A 17,639-nucleotide genomic window follows, 5' to 3' on the forward strand; every position below is an offset into this window, starting at 1 on the left:
ACAAAAAAAAAAAAAAAAAATCGTGGCCAGTTGGTTTACTAGGTGATTTTGCCTCTAGAAGGTAACTGAAAACCCAATGATTAGTACACACAAGACACAATGAGATTTCCCAGGTTCTTATTTATTGAGACTTATTGTATCTCTTACTTTCTAAAATAAGCGGTTGGAGTCAGCTGGAGGACGGTCAAGACGTAAGAGTAGAAACTCAGAGAGCTGACCCTAATTTTCCAATTTAGTTCTAAAATGTTGGAGGTGTAAAGACGTTTTGTAAATTTTGCAGGATTGACTCTGATCTCTTTGGGGGCAGAAACTTAAGGCTTTCAAAGAGTTCACAAATGGGGTCTACTTTGGAGACCTCTTGAAAAACTCCCTACTTCTTGGCTTAGAGCTAATGTTTACATGTTGCTTACTTTGCGCTGGGAACTGTTCTAAAAGCTTTTCAAATATTAACTCAAACATCAACCCTCTCAACAACTCTTTTTGGCAGGTGTTGTTATTACTGGTACAATATGATTTAGATTAATTGGATAACTATTTAGCTGAGAAAGAACAGATAGGCTAAGCGATACCCCTAAGATCACATGGATAGGATCTGCTGGAACTGGAATTCAACCTGAAGTAGAGGTTCCATACTTTGCTCTTAGCTACTTCCCTTGAGAGCCTGAAAGTGGACTTACCTCTCAGGGATCTGTTTTCTTTTTTTTTAACTTTAGCTTTCATAGCATTAAAAAGTAAATTTTTAAAGTAGAATCTGGAGGCTGCGTTGGTAAAACGTAGTGGTTCCTTCTAAAAAAATAAATAAAGGGCAGTCTTTATTTATATACCATTGACCCTGCATTTTTAGTCTTGTTTTATAGCAGTGGGTCTTAAACAGGAGAGGGAAGGTGGGTGATTTTGCTCCCCTGGGGATGTTTGCCATGATTTGAGGGGGAGGTTGGGATCAGGGGTTGCTATCAGCATCCAGTGGGTAGAGGCCACGGCTGCTGCTAACCATCCCACAATGCTCCACAGAACAGCTCCACAGAAAAGAATGATCTGGCCCCAAATGTCACTAGAGCTGATGTTGGGAAATCCTGTTCTATGAGAATAAGAGTAGATAGCATGTATTGATTACTAGTTAAATTACATACAATGATCACAGATTAGAGAGAGTGTGCTGGATGTTAGATGTGACAGACAAGTATTTTAGCTCTGGCATGCCTCATTGCCAGCTTTCTGTCTTGACCTCTAAAGGATTCTCTTTCTCACTCTTAAGGAGACCAATGCAGACTTTTGGAAAAAGCAATCGCAAGCTGAACTGGAATTGGAAACTTGTCAGTGCAGACAAGCTCCACGGAGGGCAGAAAGACTCAGCAGAGTGTGATCAAAAGCAAATGAACTGTTAGATATGTTCAATCTTACATTAGGATACAGAGTATTCTGATTGCAAAAAATGTGTGGGTGATATTAAAGCTCTGATTTATCTGGGTCCATTAAAAACTCTAAGGGAGCAACATACAGCATCAAGGCAAGGAGCTAAATGGAAATAACAGGAGAAGTGTTTGCATTCTTCCAGTCAGATTTATGAGAGCAAATGGATGAAAATATTATTAAATCCTCCAATGTTAACCATTCCCCATTATTCAATTGGCTTTTCACCCTCCAAAGGGAAGAGGTTAAGCCAGAGGGGTTTGGAGGCTGAGCTACAAATAGACTATGGACAGGCATGTGGATGACCCACCTGAGCGTTGCCACGAGAACCTGTTTTAGTTACGGGTCTGATTACAGTGTCCTCTTCAGCAGAAGTTTACAATTGTAGGCAGAAGTCTTGGGGTTTCAAGTTTTCTCTAAATCCTCACTTTTGGCAGAAATAGAGGAGAGGTTATTTGCCACATACGTCTCCCTTAACTGAAGTGATCTTTGGAAGATTCTTTCCCAAAGTTTAATTTCAAAGCTAGAACAGTGCAGGACTGTGTATCTTTGAGGAGAGAGGGAATTTCTTCAAATCAAACAGAATTGGTCATTTTAGTGAAATGTTGGGCTCCCCTGGGTCTAGTTGCTTTTGAGGGTTGGGATTGAGGGGTTTGGTGAAGAGCCTGGGAGAGAGACAGCATCATCTCCCATTCTCTACATTGCCCCCACTGCCAGGAGTTTCAGTCTATGTTGTTTATTTTCAGTTTGAGCAAAATGGCTTCTGCATATAGATTTATCCATTCAAGCAGGATTTCTGCATCTAAAGCAGCTTTTTTGTAGGCAAGGAATGCATCAAAACCACATGTTTGAAAGTCTGTCTGCTTTTTCCTGGGATTAGTTCTGGATCTCTCAGGGAAAAATGGTGGGCTACTAAGACTCTGTGGGCTATTGCAAATAACGGATCCAGAAAACAGTTTCACAAGACAACAGAGATTGGTTCAAAACATTACATTATGTAAACACAGATTTATATCTTGTCTACTTTTTTTGTGTATGTGTGAGGAAGATTAGCCCTGAGCTAACATCTGTTGTCAATCTTCCTCTTTTTGCTGAAGAAGATTAGCCCTGGGCTAACATCCCTGTCCATCTTCCTGAACTTTATACATGGAACACCTACCACAGCACGGCTGATGAGCGGTGCATAGGTCCAGGCTCAGGATCTAAACGTGCGAACCCTGGGCCAGTGAAGCGAAGGGTGCGAACTTAACTCCTATGCCACTGGGCTGGCCCCTAGTCTACTTTTAATTTAGGAAAAGTTTCTTTCCAAGTCTGAGTGAAAGGCTTTTAAATGAGACTCTTTTACTCCCAGAGATCTTCGAAAGTTCTTGGATTTGTTGGAAGTGAGACAATATGAAGACCAACCAAATAAACACATTGGGAATCCTATAAAGAGCTGCCAACAAACCACTCTCCCAGGCTGGAAAAGAAGGTCACGACTACAGAGCAATCTGAATTCCCCAGCCTACCAGGCCCAGGTTTTCCTTTAATGTCTAAATAAACAAGCTCAGGGCTCAGTCACACATCCTGGAGGAAGTCTTGCACCCATTCTAGCATTTCTGAGAATTCCCAGTGGGTTACTTCCCTTCTTTTGGACATTGCTTCCTCTTCATGCTCCCAACTCCAGCCTGAGGCTCAGACATTGTGGGTCTGCCTCACTGTAGGTCATTTTTAGGCTTTTTGACACCTTTGATGTGGCCAGCCACAGTTCCCTTCACACAGAGACCTGTATCCTAGCTCCTCATTTTCTCTGAGTGATAGAGATCCCAAATTCTTTATTTTGGAACTCTGAGGGAAAGGAGAAGGGACGACTTAAAGTTGTTATCGCACAGGTGAGCTACCTCCTTTTGTTTCACCCCCTCCATTTCAGGCCATGCATGGGGCCTCAGTTCCTCAATGAGAGAGGGCCCTACCTGGTGCCGCACCTTTAGCCACATGAAGTTCTGGGCCAAAATTTTGAAATTACAGGTTTTCCTCAAGGGCTTTATTTGTTCCCTGATCCCGATCAGATCCTTAGAGAAAGGAAAGGCCCCACACACAGAAAATCTTCCCACTTCCTTTCAGATCAAACTGTAGGGATCATCAATTAGACAGTTAAACAATGAAATTAAGGGTTTTCATAGTAATTGGTCAAACCCAAAAGAATGTAATTTTCCAAAGGATGGGGATTTCAGTCTGATCTATTTGTATCCCCAGCACCTTGAAGATGACTGTTGTATAGTTGTGCTCAAAAAATTTGTTGAGTAACTGACTGGCTGAAAGAATAAATGGCCAATGAATAGGTTTAAAATTTATTTGTTTGCTGGTAATTACTTGAGCTACTAGTGTGTGCCAGGAGCTGAGATAGAAGATATGGACTTTACAAAAAAGGAACAGGCCTGACACTTGCCCTTGATGAACTTAGTTGAAGAGGGAAGATAAGACACATAGACAATTGCTTTAGTCAAAGAGAAACCTTGGAGGGTGCATGATAGAAGGCTAGACAAGAAATAATCAGGCCTAGACAAGTAGAAATCAGGGTGGGGCAGATGGGGAAAGAAGCTCTTAAGTTAGATCAGAAATCTATGGAGTAGTGGAATCTCTCTCACCAGATAGGGATTTCCTTTAGTTATAAAAATAATAATCAACTCTTTAAAGTCAGAGTTTCCTAACTCATTAGTATTTGTACAAATGGCATATCCTTTAACAGTTTCAATGGATATTCAATGAATATCGATATTTTAGCTATTGTTTTCCACACTAGAGCTTCAGAAATAAGTCATACTTTAGTCCACCAAATACCTTTTCCCAAAGCAAAAGGTAAACAAGTTCTTAAGAAACTCAAAATGTCTGTGAGAAGCCTAATCTTCCACTCAAAGAGAAGAAGGAGCTTCTATGAAATCATAGCCTTCCCCCTTTTATTGAAGAAAGGAAATCATTCTGGTTCACCAGATGAGAAAATGGCTACTCCCCCTTATTGACTTACTGAGCTAACATTAACCAGCAAAGCACAATAACTCACAAAAGGGACACACCGACTGTTGAGGCTGGACAACGTGGGTCAGTATAACTCTCTGCGGTCTCATAGGCCTCCAGGAATAATTAGCAGAACGGTGGGCTTTTAAACACACACAGCTTCCTTCCTGTTGTTCTGCTCCAAGCTTCAGTTGCAGCCCAGTGTTCAACTTTTGAGGAGGGTGAAAGGAGGGGGCTGGGAACACAGTCTCAGGAAACTACCAGCAAATAAATGTGGGGGGGACTCTTAAGAGTGAAGTTTGATGTAAGGACTTCTGGCAAGTCCTTGTGACTAGGCCTGACTGAGTGGCAGCTGCCTTTTCTCTCAGTCAGATATCACCTCCTACATGTGGCTGCACACTGGCTTCAAGGAGTACTGGACTAGGCAGTTCTCCCCACGTCAGATGGCTGCTTTTCTAAATAGAATTTTATATGTTTTCGTATGAATATAGCAGCATAAGTTTTTTACAGATATTTTAAGAAAATACAGCTATACCTAAAGGAGAAAATAAAAATCAACTATAGACTATAATCTCATTGTAACCTCTGCTAACTCAGTGTCTTTTCCTCCAGTCTCATTCCTGGGCATGATTTGGTTTTTTTACACAATTCAGGTCATTTTTATGTGCTGCTTCTTTGCTTCTTATCAATTTCTTTCCTCATTTAGTAATGCTCTGGGGCTGTTTGAAGGCTGTTTAATGAGTCTCGTGACATATGAAGAAAGGGAGTAGATGGTAAACCATGGAGATAAGCTGGTGTTGATAGATGGAGATGAAGGGTGACCATTGCTTGGCATCTCAGAATCCCCTCAAGAGATCCAAACCTCAGGGCATACAAATGAACAGATTTGTGTCAGAGAAGTTCCAGCAACTCACCTACGAAGCCCCAGGCTCTCCTCCACTGGCTTCCTGACTGGGTTGCTTTGGTAGAGGTCAGCTCACTGCCAGGGCTTCTCTCCTGAATGTCAAATACAATTCAGTTAGACCATCCCAGCGGCACAAGAGCCATGTTCAGAAGAATGGATCAAGACACACTTGGCATATTTATAACTTTTCAAACTTTCCACAAGGACACATGCAGGCATTATATGAAGTGGAGGAGATGTCAGAAAGTTATTTTTAAAGAGCTTTAATTCTGACTGTGTTCCCATCTTATGGTTTAGAATTAATGGAAAATATGGGGTATCAACCAAACCTACTCAAACATAGCCATGCATAAGCAAATCCTTTTTCTGTTTAATAACTGAAAATGACTCATTAAAGTTTATTAAATGTTGTAAATGCTTGGGTCACTAAGTTCTTCAAATGGCTCTGAAAGTCCATCCCCTCTCTTTTTGTCAATTGGGTATTTATTAAGCATTGCCTTATCGAGTATGGATTTGAAGACACTTATTTCTATAGGGATTTTTGCTCTATATAATGCAGCAATCACAGGGAGGTGATGGGATATATAATGTTTTATTATGAGGAAATAGTTTATTGAATGATTACTTTGTTGGAGAACAGTGAGGATGAAACCAAGCTGCAAGAACATGGAAGTGGGTCATCAGTACATTTTTATAAATAATAGAGTTAACACAGTTGAATGCATACCATTTTCTAGGCAATGGTCTAAGTTTTGACTCCTTTAGTCTCCACAGCACTATAAGATAGATCTCATTAGTATATCCAATTTAAAGATGATGAAACTGAGACACAGGAAAGTCAAGTAACTTAGCCACAGTCATAAGTAGAAAGAGACAGAGCCAGGACATAAGACCATGTAGTCCAGCTCTATAATCTTTCCTCTCAGCCACTATGCTATAATTGCTGGGCTATGAAAGGTCTTGAACCTGTCTCTGTCTGCTTCATTCATCCAGCAAAAACTTAGGAAACATTTGTGTGCAAAGCATTGTACCAGACCCTGGGAACACAATTGTTTATATAATGAGATACATGCCCTCCAGGAGCGCATTCCATTGTAAGAGACAGATAAGTAAAAAAGCAACTATTATATCACTTTACCATCTAACAGAATCAAGTTCCAGCAATTACAGGCAGACCAGAATCAATTCCATTTTTAAAACCTGAAGAGAGAATTACAAATGTAAAGATATATGTGGTCATCCATAGAATGTACCTAATTACTGGACCATTGTGAATTACTGTGTCCAGGAGGTAAGGTAGGTAAGTGCTCTGGGGGTATTTTCTGCTGGAGGAAGGACTGTGTGAAAACAGCACAGGTTTTGCACCCTGAAGGTTAAAACAGTGGAGGACAAAGTTATTACAGATTTCCCTCCCAGAAAACTCAATAAAATCATGGACTATATGTGAGCCCACCCCTATTATTTCTACCTTAAGTGTTTATTATTATTATTATTTTTAACTCAGGCTGTGAACTGTAAAGGGAAATCAGGGTTCTGGACAGAAGTTATAAGAAACCTATGAAGAAACTCCTTATAAAAAACTGGAAATATGTTATATTTTTCACCATGACTAAACATCTCTCTCCACTTCCTTTTCTACAAAAGTGAGTGCTTCTACTTCTGGTATCCCACTTGGCTTCTCCTGACATAGGTTATACCCAAAATAGCTGCCTGATTCCTAATTACCAATTGCCCTTTATGTTGTCTCCTTGAAACAGGCCATATAATTACATAATCACATCACAGCTAATCTGGTTTGTTGGAAGGCTTCTGGACAAGCCTGTTTGGCTAATCATTCTCCTGCAGGATCTGTCTCCTAGGGTACTTCTCATACCCACTTGTAGTAAATACAGAGGTGGCCTCTTCCACCCGCAGTCTGTTGTAGGTTGTTTTAACTAAGTAAAGGTTGGGAAAAGGCTGCGCTTGGCAGGATCTCTTTAAAGAAGTCACGATTGAGCAATTGCTAGAAGTTGTTGAGAGCCAGCAGATGGAGCAGATAAGGAGGCTCACCAGCTTTTTGGCCACTTGTGACCCATTCTGAATTTACAACCTGTTTACACTCGTCTGAGGAAAAATCCAGGCCCTCCTCTCCCTGCTTATACTGGAAAGGGCAGGGCAGGGTTTAGGCTTATCAGTAACACATTTATGTTTCCTTGAGCTCATGAAGACTGCTCTCTCCTGCAACCAATACATGATGAAAAGGCTTAGCAACCTATTGCAAAAGAATTCTCTTTTGTTTAAAGTTCATCTCTTGAGACTGCATTCTGCTCTTGAATTTACCAGGCCTGGCCAAGCACAGGGGGCATTGCTCACTTCTACATGAAGGCATAAGAACTGAAACCTCCCCACTTTTTCTTGGAGAGCAGAAGGAATGTGTTTGCTATTTGTCTGTATTACCTATAATGGTCTTTTTGAGTTTGTTTCTCAGGCCAACAATAGTAGACATAGGAAATTATTTGGTGGAAACTGGCTTTGGTCTGTTGTCTGTGTTTTTAAATATAATTGAGTTATTCTATTAGCATTCTATTTAGTAGCCACCCGCATTTGGAATGCTTCCAGCTTGAGTGAAAGACATTTTTTTCAATTCCTGTTTTAGAATTTACAATTTGTTGTTTGTGGTACAGGATGGGTATAAGATAGATACTATCAATTCTTGATAGGGCCATCTACATAATTTACAGGGCCCAGTGCAAAATGAAAATGTGGGGTTTCTTGCTCAAAAATTATTACGATTTTGAAGACTGAGATAGCACACCATTAAACCAAGTATGGGGTCCTTCTGAGCGTGAGGCCCTGTGTGACTAAATGGGTTGTACTCCCTCAAAGCCAGCCCCAATTCTGGATCATTCATAGGCAATATGAAGGTTCTCCAGGCTCTGTGTTTTCTCTTCCTTGCTGGCTTGGGACAAATCTTTGGACCTTCAGAAACTACTATATGCATTGTGCAATGGAAAACTAAATGATATCAAATAAAAATTGTTGATTTGGCTATAGGTGTGTGGTAAGGGGCAGGTAGAGATACTAAATAGTGAGATACTTCTCCATTGCCCTATTATTTCATTTGTCCTTATTGTGAACTAGTGTGATGGAATAGTAAAACCACTAGAATGAAATTCAGATCCTCAAAATTTAAAACCTAGAATGAATATAGGGCCCAGGAATTCCACTCCTAGGTATTTTACCAGGGTAATGGAAAGCAGGGACTCAGACACTCATACACCAATGTTTATAGAAGCATTATTCACAATATCCAAAAGATAGAAACAACTCAGTTGTCCATCACTAGATGAATGGACAAACAAAATGTTGTTTATATACATGCTAAATATTATTCAGCCATGAAAAGGAATGAAGTACTGATATATGCTACAATGTGGCTGAACCTTTAAAACACCACGCTAAGTGAAAGAAGACAGATAAGACTACATTGTACATGATTCTAGTTATGCACAATTTCCAGAATAGGTAAATCCATAGAGGAAGAATGCAGAATGGTGGTTGCCAGGGCCTAGGGAAATGGGGGAATGTGGAGTAAATGCTAATGTGTATGGGGTTTCCATTTAGGGTGATGAAATGTTCTGGAATTATATAGAAAAGAAAGACTCATGGCATTAAGTAATTTACAATGTTGCACAACCATCACCACTATCCATTTCTAGAACTTTTTCGTCATCCCGAATAGAAACTCTATACCCATTAAACATTAACTCCCCATTCCTCTTCTCCTCAGCCTCTGGTAACCATTATTCTACTCTTTGTCTTTCTGAATTTGCCTGTTCCAGGTACCTCGTATAAGTAGAATCATGCTATATGTGTCCCTTTGTGTCTGGCTTCTTTCACTTGGCATGATGTTATCCAAGTTTAGCCCTGTTGTAGCATGTCAGAATTTCATTCATTTTTATGGCTGAATAGTATTCCGTTGTGTGTATATAACATATTTTGTTTATCCATGTGTTTGTTCATAGACACTATCTTGTTTGCCTCTTTGGGCTATGTGAATAATGCTGCTATGAACCTTGTTGTGCAAATATCTGTTTGACTCACTGTTGTCAATTCTTTGGGGTATATACCTAGAAGTGGAATTACTGGATCATATGATAATTCTGTGAGGTGAATGTATTTTTAATCTTGGTGGAAAGTAGGGCCTTCTAGGCAAGATGTAAAATCCAGAGCCATAAAGAAAATTATATATAAATTTAACTATATAAAAAATATAAAAGTTTTTATTTCAGAAAATTTTATTTCTACAGCCAAGAGACTGAGGAAAATATTGCAATATGTATGACAGTGACCTCACACAAATCAATAAGAATAAGATGGATAATCCAATAGAAATCAGGCAAGTAGGAAGTTTCTGGAAGAGAGTCGGCAGGGAAGAAAACAAATCTGAAAAGATACTCCTACTTATAATCTACAAATTGCAAATCAAATCAAGAACAATTCACTGTTTTTAAACTATACATTGCCCGAAAATTTAAAAATTTACAACAGTCAGTAGTGGCAAGGGTTTGGGATACATTAGCATACACTTTTTGGTGTACATATAAATTGTCAACATTTTTGGAGAACAATTTAGTGACACCTGTCACAGTTTATATGGCACATAATTTTTGTCCCATTTGAGATGTAGATAAGTACATACAAGAAAGTTTGTTGCAGTATTGTTTGTAATGTTAAAAAGGTGGAAGAGGGCCAGCCTGGTGGCGCAAGCAGTTAAGTGCACCCACTCTGCTGCGGTTGCCCAGGGTTCGCCCGTTCGGATCCTGGGCACACACTGATGCACCACTTGTCAGGCCATGCTGTGGCGGCGTCCCAGATAAAGTGGAGGAAGATGCGCATGGATGTTAGCTCAGGGCCAGTCTTCCTCAGCAAAAAGAGGAGGATTGGCAGATGTTAGCTCAGCGCTGATATTCCTCACACACACACACAAAAAAGGTGGAAGAAACCTGAAGGTTGATCATTGCCAGACTAAATGAATTATGATACATCCAAACAATGGAATACATTCAAAAATAACGGTAATTAATTGATGAAGAATCTGGGCTCTCTAATCTTCTCCGCTGCCCATGGATTCCCTTCACTAGGTCTCAGTGTATTGGAAATTCCCTAGAATGGTTCTTGGTGTGTGTGCGTGTATCTATTGTAATTGTTTTCAACTGCTGCTCCTCATATTTTGTTTCTTGTCTTGCAGATGTCACTGCCATGAGCCATAAAGAGAGGTTTCTTCCCAATGATGCTCCATCTCCAAAAGAGAACCTAGCTCTTCCAGAAGTTTCACAGGCCTCCCACTGTGGACTCTGAACAGGTGCACAAAAACCTGGGCATCTTTGGGACCCTGGCAGGTGCCACACCTGAGCTTGTTCTTCCTCCACTGCCTGGGCCCTGAGTTGATGTCCCAGGATATGTGCACACATTTCTCCTGTCTTCCCATGCAACTGTGTTCTCTGTTTGCCTGAGATTCTCTTGCCCTCCCTGAGGCAGGAAAAGCCCATCTTTTCCCATTTGGGAGTGTTCCTCTCAGAATCTCTGAAATTCAACCATTAGTTCCAATAACTTCTTCACAGTTTCAACCAAGAGGCCAAAAGGATTCCTGGTAATCTGTGTTGACATGCCGATGATCCTGCATTGGATGTGCTGCTAAGCTTTGGTCCAACCCATCAAGACCTTGCTAGATGAGCTTCTACTTGTTCCTTCTCTGACATGATATTGAACTAGAATCTGCGTGTGATATAAATTTGCTACTGAACAGAGATAAAAAGTTTAATTCTCCACTTGTGTCCTATGGTTGTTAATAGAAGCAGCAGAGTATGTCCAGTTAGAAAGTCAAATCTTACATTATTATTTACACGATAATGCATCCTTTCATTCTATTAGCGAATAAGTATTTTGATGCCCTTATTTTCCTAACCTGAGTAATAAATCAAAGGAAAATAAACATGTGCTAATTTTAACTCTAAATTTTTAAGTTAATGATTGCTATCTGGATTTTTTTTTCAGCTATAGCAGCCATCTATTTCTGCCCTAATAAGTCAAGAAGACAGAGCTATTTAAAATACAAATTGAATTATGTAACTACTGGGTTTTGTAGCCTTCAAAGATTTCCTGTTGTCCTTTGAACACAATCCCAAAGTACTTATAATTATGAATTTCATCTACCAGATCTGTCACCCTAAACTCTCAGAGATACCTCCGCCCTCTCCAGCACACTGTCCCACAGGCCTCTTCTCTCTATCTTGGAGCAAACATGGCCTTTCATGCCTTAGGAGCTGTGCTTCTGTTCCGTCATCTCACATCATTACTTTTTTTTCCAGCTTTATATCATTGACACATAACAGTGTGTTAGTTTACACGTACAACATGCTGACTTGATACATGTATATATTGTGAAATGATTACCACCATAAGTTTAGTTAACACCTCCATCACCTCGCATAGTTACCATTTTGTTTTTGTAGTAAGAACACTTAAGATTTACTCTCTTAGCAACTTTTAGGTATACAACACAGTAAAGTATAGTCACCATGCTGTCCTTTAGAGCTGCAGAATTTACATCTGGGTGTACTGGGTGAAAGTTTGTACTCTTTGACCAACATCTCTCCATTACCCTCACTGCCCAGCCCTTGGCAACCACCATTCTACTCTTTTTCTATGAGTTAGACTTTTTAAGATTCCACATATGAGTGAGATGTCTTTCTTTGTCTGACTTTTTTTACTTACCATAATGCCCTCAATTAACATAGAGTTCACAAACCATACAATTATTTCCTTTAAAGTGTGCAATTTAGTGGTTGGTTATATTCACAGAGATGTGCAACCATCACCATGAGCAATTTTAGAATATTTTAATCACCCCAAAAGGAAACTCCATACCAAATAGTAGTCACTCATTGTTCCATACCCTTAGCCCCTGGCAATCACTTATCTACTCTCTATCTCTAGTGGGCTTGCCTATTCTGGACATTTCAGAGAAATGGAATCATACAATACACGGCCCATACTGACTGGTCTTTCACTGAGCATAAAGTTTTCAAGGTTCATCAATGTTCAGCCACATGGCATAATCTTCCATTGTATGAAAAGACTACATTTTGTTTGTCTATTTATCCACTGATGGACAATTTGACTGTTTCCATTTCTTGCCATTATCAATAATGCTGCTATTGACATTTGTTTATAACTTTTTATGCAGACGTATGTTTTCATTTGTCTTAGGTACGTACCTAGGAGAGGAATTGCTGATCATATGCTAACTTTATGTTTAACCATTTAAGGAGCTGCATGACTGTTTTCCAAAGTGGCTGCACCACTTTACAATCCCACCATCAGTGTATAAGTGTTCCAGTTTCTCCACATCCTCGTTAACATGTGTTATTGTCTGTCTTTTTTATTATAGCCATTCTCATGAGTAAGAAGTAATATCTCACTGTGGTTCTTATTTGCGTTTCCCTGATACCTAATTATGTTGAGCATGTTTTCATGTGGGTATTAGCCATTTGAATAGCTCCTTTGGAGAAATATCTATTCAGATCTCAACACTCTTTATAATGTATTTATCTACCTGTTCACTTGTTCACTAGCGACCACCTCCCCACCTAATCTGCTCCGTGTCAGTTGTATAATTTAATATGCAGACATACGTAAAGAAAACCCTGTGTGAGGGTGAGCCAGCGATGCAGTGACCCCACCAGCGAAGTACATGCCTGGCTCCGCTCAGGTCTGCTCCCTCCTCCTGGTCCTTCTCCTATCATATTTGCTGATCTGCTTGTGAGTAATGCTTTGCTCTGCTTCCCACCACACCTAGTCTCAGAAGAACACTCACTTCCTTGTCTTAAAGCTAATACTCAAATTGCTAAGGACTTCTATCTCTCTGTTTGTAATAGGTCAAAGTTCAGCTTACAGAATATTAATTCTGTATTTTGATCACCATGACTACTCTTTTCTACTAAGGAATCACTATTTTCTCACATGTAGATCCATGCAATTGGTGGAGTCTCTCTTCCCTTCAGCACTGCAAATATGCCTTCTGCACAAGCTGAAAAACACCCCCTCCCCTGCATAACGACACTGATTCTACGGACTTCCTCAGTTTTTTTTGTTTTTTTGAGGAAGATTAGCCCTGAGCTAACATCTGTGCCCATCTTCCTCTACTTTATATGTGGGACGCCTGCTGCAGCATGGCAATATAAGTGGTGCGTAGGTCTACGCCCAGGATCCTAACCTGCGAACCCCAGGCTACCGGAGTGGAGAGTGCAAACTTAACCACTATGCCAACAACCTGGCCCTATGAACTTCCTGAGTTTTTACCATGAGAATGAACACTTTCTAATCTGATTTTACCCAAAAGAATATCCCCCTACTAGTCTCTTATTTAAAAGTCATCCATTATCAGGGGCCGGCCCCGTGGCTTAGCAGTTAAGTGTGCGCGCTCCGCTGCTGGCGGCCCGGGTTCGGATCCCGGGCGCGCACCAACGCACCACTTCTCTGGCCATGCTGAGGCCGCATCCCACATACAGCAACTAGAAGGATGTGCAACTATGACATACAACTATCCACTGGGGCTTTGGGGGGAAAAAAAAAATTGTGAAAAGTCACCCATTATCAGTGCTCTTCCTTCTGCCTCCACCATCAATCCTGTGTGGAAGTAGAAGTTTAAGTTGATCCATACTGTTTAAACAATGAAATATTATAGATAATCTAAATAATCAAAGGAGATGAGGTGGGAAGCAACAGGTAATAAGAACTTGGACTCTGAAGCCAGACCATCTGGGGTTGAATCCCAGATAGCAAGTTAATCAATCTCTCCTAAGTCAGGTTCCCTGCCTGTAAAACTGAAGTAAGCATACTACTTACCTCACAGGGATGGTCTTAACGTGCTTAGAACAGTTCTGGGCACATAGGAACTGCCATATGTGTTAGTTAATATTTATCAGCCTATACTAGAATATCGTATGGCCATTTCAATGGGTGATGAAGATGCGTATTAATAGGCATGCAAGGAGCTTTACAATATAGCATTAAGTCACAGAAGCTGCTGTCAGGACAGCCGCCATTTGAAATATACATGTCTCAAGAACATGTATGGATCCATGGACGAATACATACTGATAAGCTAACAGTGGATTTTACTGAGTAGTAGAATTTTAATTGATTTTATTTATTGATCTTATTTTCTAACTTTTCCATGTTAATTATACATGACTTGAATAATGCTTGAGAATAAAGAGAATAATTCTCTGCTTACCTCATTGAATCCTGTGGCTTCCTGGTTCAGGTCGCCTTTCATAGGCGAGCTACCTAAACACATTGTTAGGATTATTTTTCTTGTTTACTTGCTTTGTGGGGGGTAGGGGGTGGGTGTTGAAATATATTTAGAGAGCGGGATTAAGCACTTTGGTTAGTCTTGTTACAAACTGATGTTTCCTTATGTGTCTACTCTCATGAAAGCTTAAGAAGTTGCAGTCCAGCTCAAGTGAGCAGCAGAATCCTCATCTCTTGCCTTCCATTCCAGTCTTCTTCCTACTACATCATCTTTGATTAACAATCATTGATCACTTACGTTTGCTAGAGCCTGAAGTGCCCTAGTTACCCTAGAAGATTTGCCAACTAGTTAAAATTTAAAGAAACATTTTCCCAGAGGTTTAAAATAACAGACCTTTTAAATTATTTCTGCTGTGAGGGACCAACAAGTTTGAAGAATAACATCTGAGTAATTAACACAGAAAATCAGGTCAGTCCCAATGGGTTTCTGTCAGTAGCTAAAACTTAAATCATGCTGGTTGTAATTATGCAATGTTAGAATAGTTTGCCCGATTCAGGAAAAACCTCACAACCACTGGTTGTTTGTCCAAACATCTGGATGCCTGGATTTTATGCAACTGGGTATTTTGTTACTACTGGGTTTCTTTTTCTGTAGAAACGAGTAATGATTCGTACTCCAACATCCTTCATGGATTTATTTGAAATATGCAGAATAGGTTTTGCCTTTCTCCAAAAAATATTATTGTAAAACCAAAGACCTTCCGCACATCTTTGGTGAAAAAGTTTGGGATGACTTTCTGTAAGTAGAGTGGATCTGAAAAAAATGGACCAAATCTATCGTAGCACCACAGCTGGCAGCCTAGTTCTTGACGTAAGGAGAAAATGTTATTATTCAGGATCAAGGTTCAGAACTTATTAATGTACCATTATTTGTATATTTATCAATCCCCTTTCCCCTCCATTATCTATTTAAATAAAATATCACACTTGAAAGTCACTTTAAAAAGATATCTGTTGGGGCTGGCCCAGTGACATAGTGGTTAAATTTGTATGCTATGCTCTGGCAGCCTGGGGTTCACAGATTCAGATCCTGGGGTGGACCTATGCACTGTATATCAAGCCATGCTATGGCAGGCATCCCACACATAAAGTAGCCGAAGATGGACATGGATGTTAACCCAGGGCCAATCTTCCTCAGCCAAAAGAGGAGGATTGGCAACAGATGTTAGCTCAGGGTTAATCTTCCTCACCTAGATGAAAAAAGATATTTGTCGAAATTAAGACATGCCTATAATAGCAGAGAGAGATGGATGAAGGAATGGGTGTATGTCAGTAAAAACATCCTAAAATTCCTGCATTCTTGGTGTTCTTCTTCTTTTTGACTGGTTGTGTGGTAATATCTCCACCTCCTCCAACCTGACTTATCTCACACCATTTTGTTTAGGCCTGGACATAGACTTTGCATCCTCACCGCAGCAGACATGACGCAATGTCAGTGACCTTAGAGTTTCAGGGTTTATCAAAATGTCATCCCAAAGACACCTGTATGAGGATAATCTGGGTGATTGTTGAATATTGCAACAAATTTTACCTCACCTCACACCTACTGAATAAACATTCCTAGGAGTGGAGTTTCAAAATCTACATGTTTAGCTTTCAAGATTATTCTATGCAAACTGCTGTGAGAGAGTGAAGTGCCCGTTGTTTAGGCCAATAGTCTTTTTTCAGGAGACTGACCTTAACCTATAGCCAGAGCATTAGGAATTCGTCCAAAGCCTCCCAGCTCCTTACCGTCCTGTCCAAGATGGTAGAGGGGTCAGGAGTGTGGCAAGAAACAACCCCAACTCTCTGAGAGTATACAATAGCACACTGGTAAGAAAATGAAAAAACAAGGCAAGACTAGGAGAAAATATTTACAAATCATATATCTGATGAAGGACTGACATCCAGAAATATCTAATGAAGTTTCACATTCCAGTAACAAAAATAAAAGAATTCAATTTAAAAATGAACAAAAGATTTGATCATATACTTCACTATAGATGAGACGTGGCTAGCACATGAATAGATATGTTCAACATCATTAGTCATTAGGGAAATACAAACTAAATCCACAATGAGATGTCACTACAAGCCCGTAAGAATGTCTACATTTTTTTTTTTTAAACTGACACTACTGCCAAGGATGTGAAGCAATCTAAAATCTTATAAATTACTAGTGGGAATGTAAAATGGTACTGCCACTGTAGAAAACTGGCAGTTTCTTATAAGTTGACATGCACTTAGCACACAACTCAGTGTTCCCACTCCTAGGCTTTACTCATGCAATGAACTGAGTGTTTGTGTCCTCTCAAAATTCATCTGTTGAAATTCTAACTCCTAGTGTGATGGTGTTAGGACAGGTGGGGCATTTGGGAAAAGATTAGGTCAGGAGAATGAAACCCTCATGAATGGGATTAGCACCCTTATAAAAGGGCTGTCTTGCCTTCTTTTTTTTTTCATAGGGAATGCTTCACAAATTTCCACATCATCCTTCCATATGGCCATGCTAATCTTCTCTGTATCAGTCCAATTTTAGTATATATGTTGTCACAGTGAACACTCTCTCACCCTGTTTCTGCCATGGGAGGATACAATGAGAAGACAACCATCTGCAAGCAGGACGAAGCCCCTCACCAGAACGCAATCATGCTGGCCCTCTGATCTCGGTCTTCCAGCTTCCAGAACTGTGGGAGATAGATTTCTGTGTTTAAAAGCCACTCAGTCTATGATACTTTGTTATAGCATCCTGAACTGACTAAAACAACAGTGGAAATAGGAACATATATCTACACAAATGCCTGCACATGAGGGTTTATAGGAGGACTATTCATAATTGCCCCAAATCAGAAATAAGCCAAATGCCCTATTGTTACTGAAGCAAGTGGGCATGCCTCCTCATGAGTTAAATAAGACTCTACACAAGTGGAAGTTGTCTCACAAATAAAGTGAATTTGCAGCAAATAGGAAACCATGAGGAATCATTTCCACAGTC

The 17,639-nt window shown here is 40.0% G+C and overlaps 1 non-coding gene across 1 annotated transcript; it reads right to left on the minus strand.

Annotated features, from left to right (window-relative positions):
- Positions 1-17,101: 17,101 nt before the first annotated feature.
- LOC147911641 (U6 spliceosomal RNA) lies at positions 17,102-17,207 on the minus strand. Its single transcript, XR_015550824.1, has one exon. It is a non-coding gene; the product is annotated as a U6 spliceosomal RNA (small nuclear RNA).
- Positions 17,208-17,639: the final 432 nt, after the last annotated feature.

Source organism: Ceratotherium simum, chromosome Y, assembly GCF_057802395.1.
Source record: "Ceratotherium simum simum isolate JZ-2026a chromosome Y, ASM5780239v1, whole genome shotgun sequence".
NCBI lineage: Eukaryota > Metazoa > Chordata > Mammalia > Perissodactyla > Rhinocerotidae > Ceratotherium > Ceratotherium simum.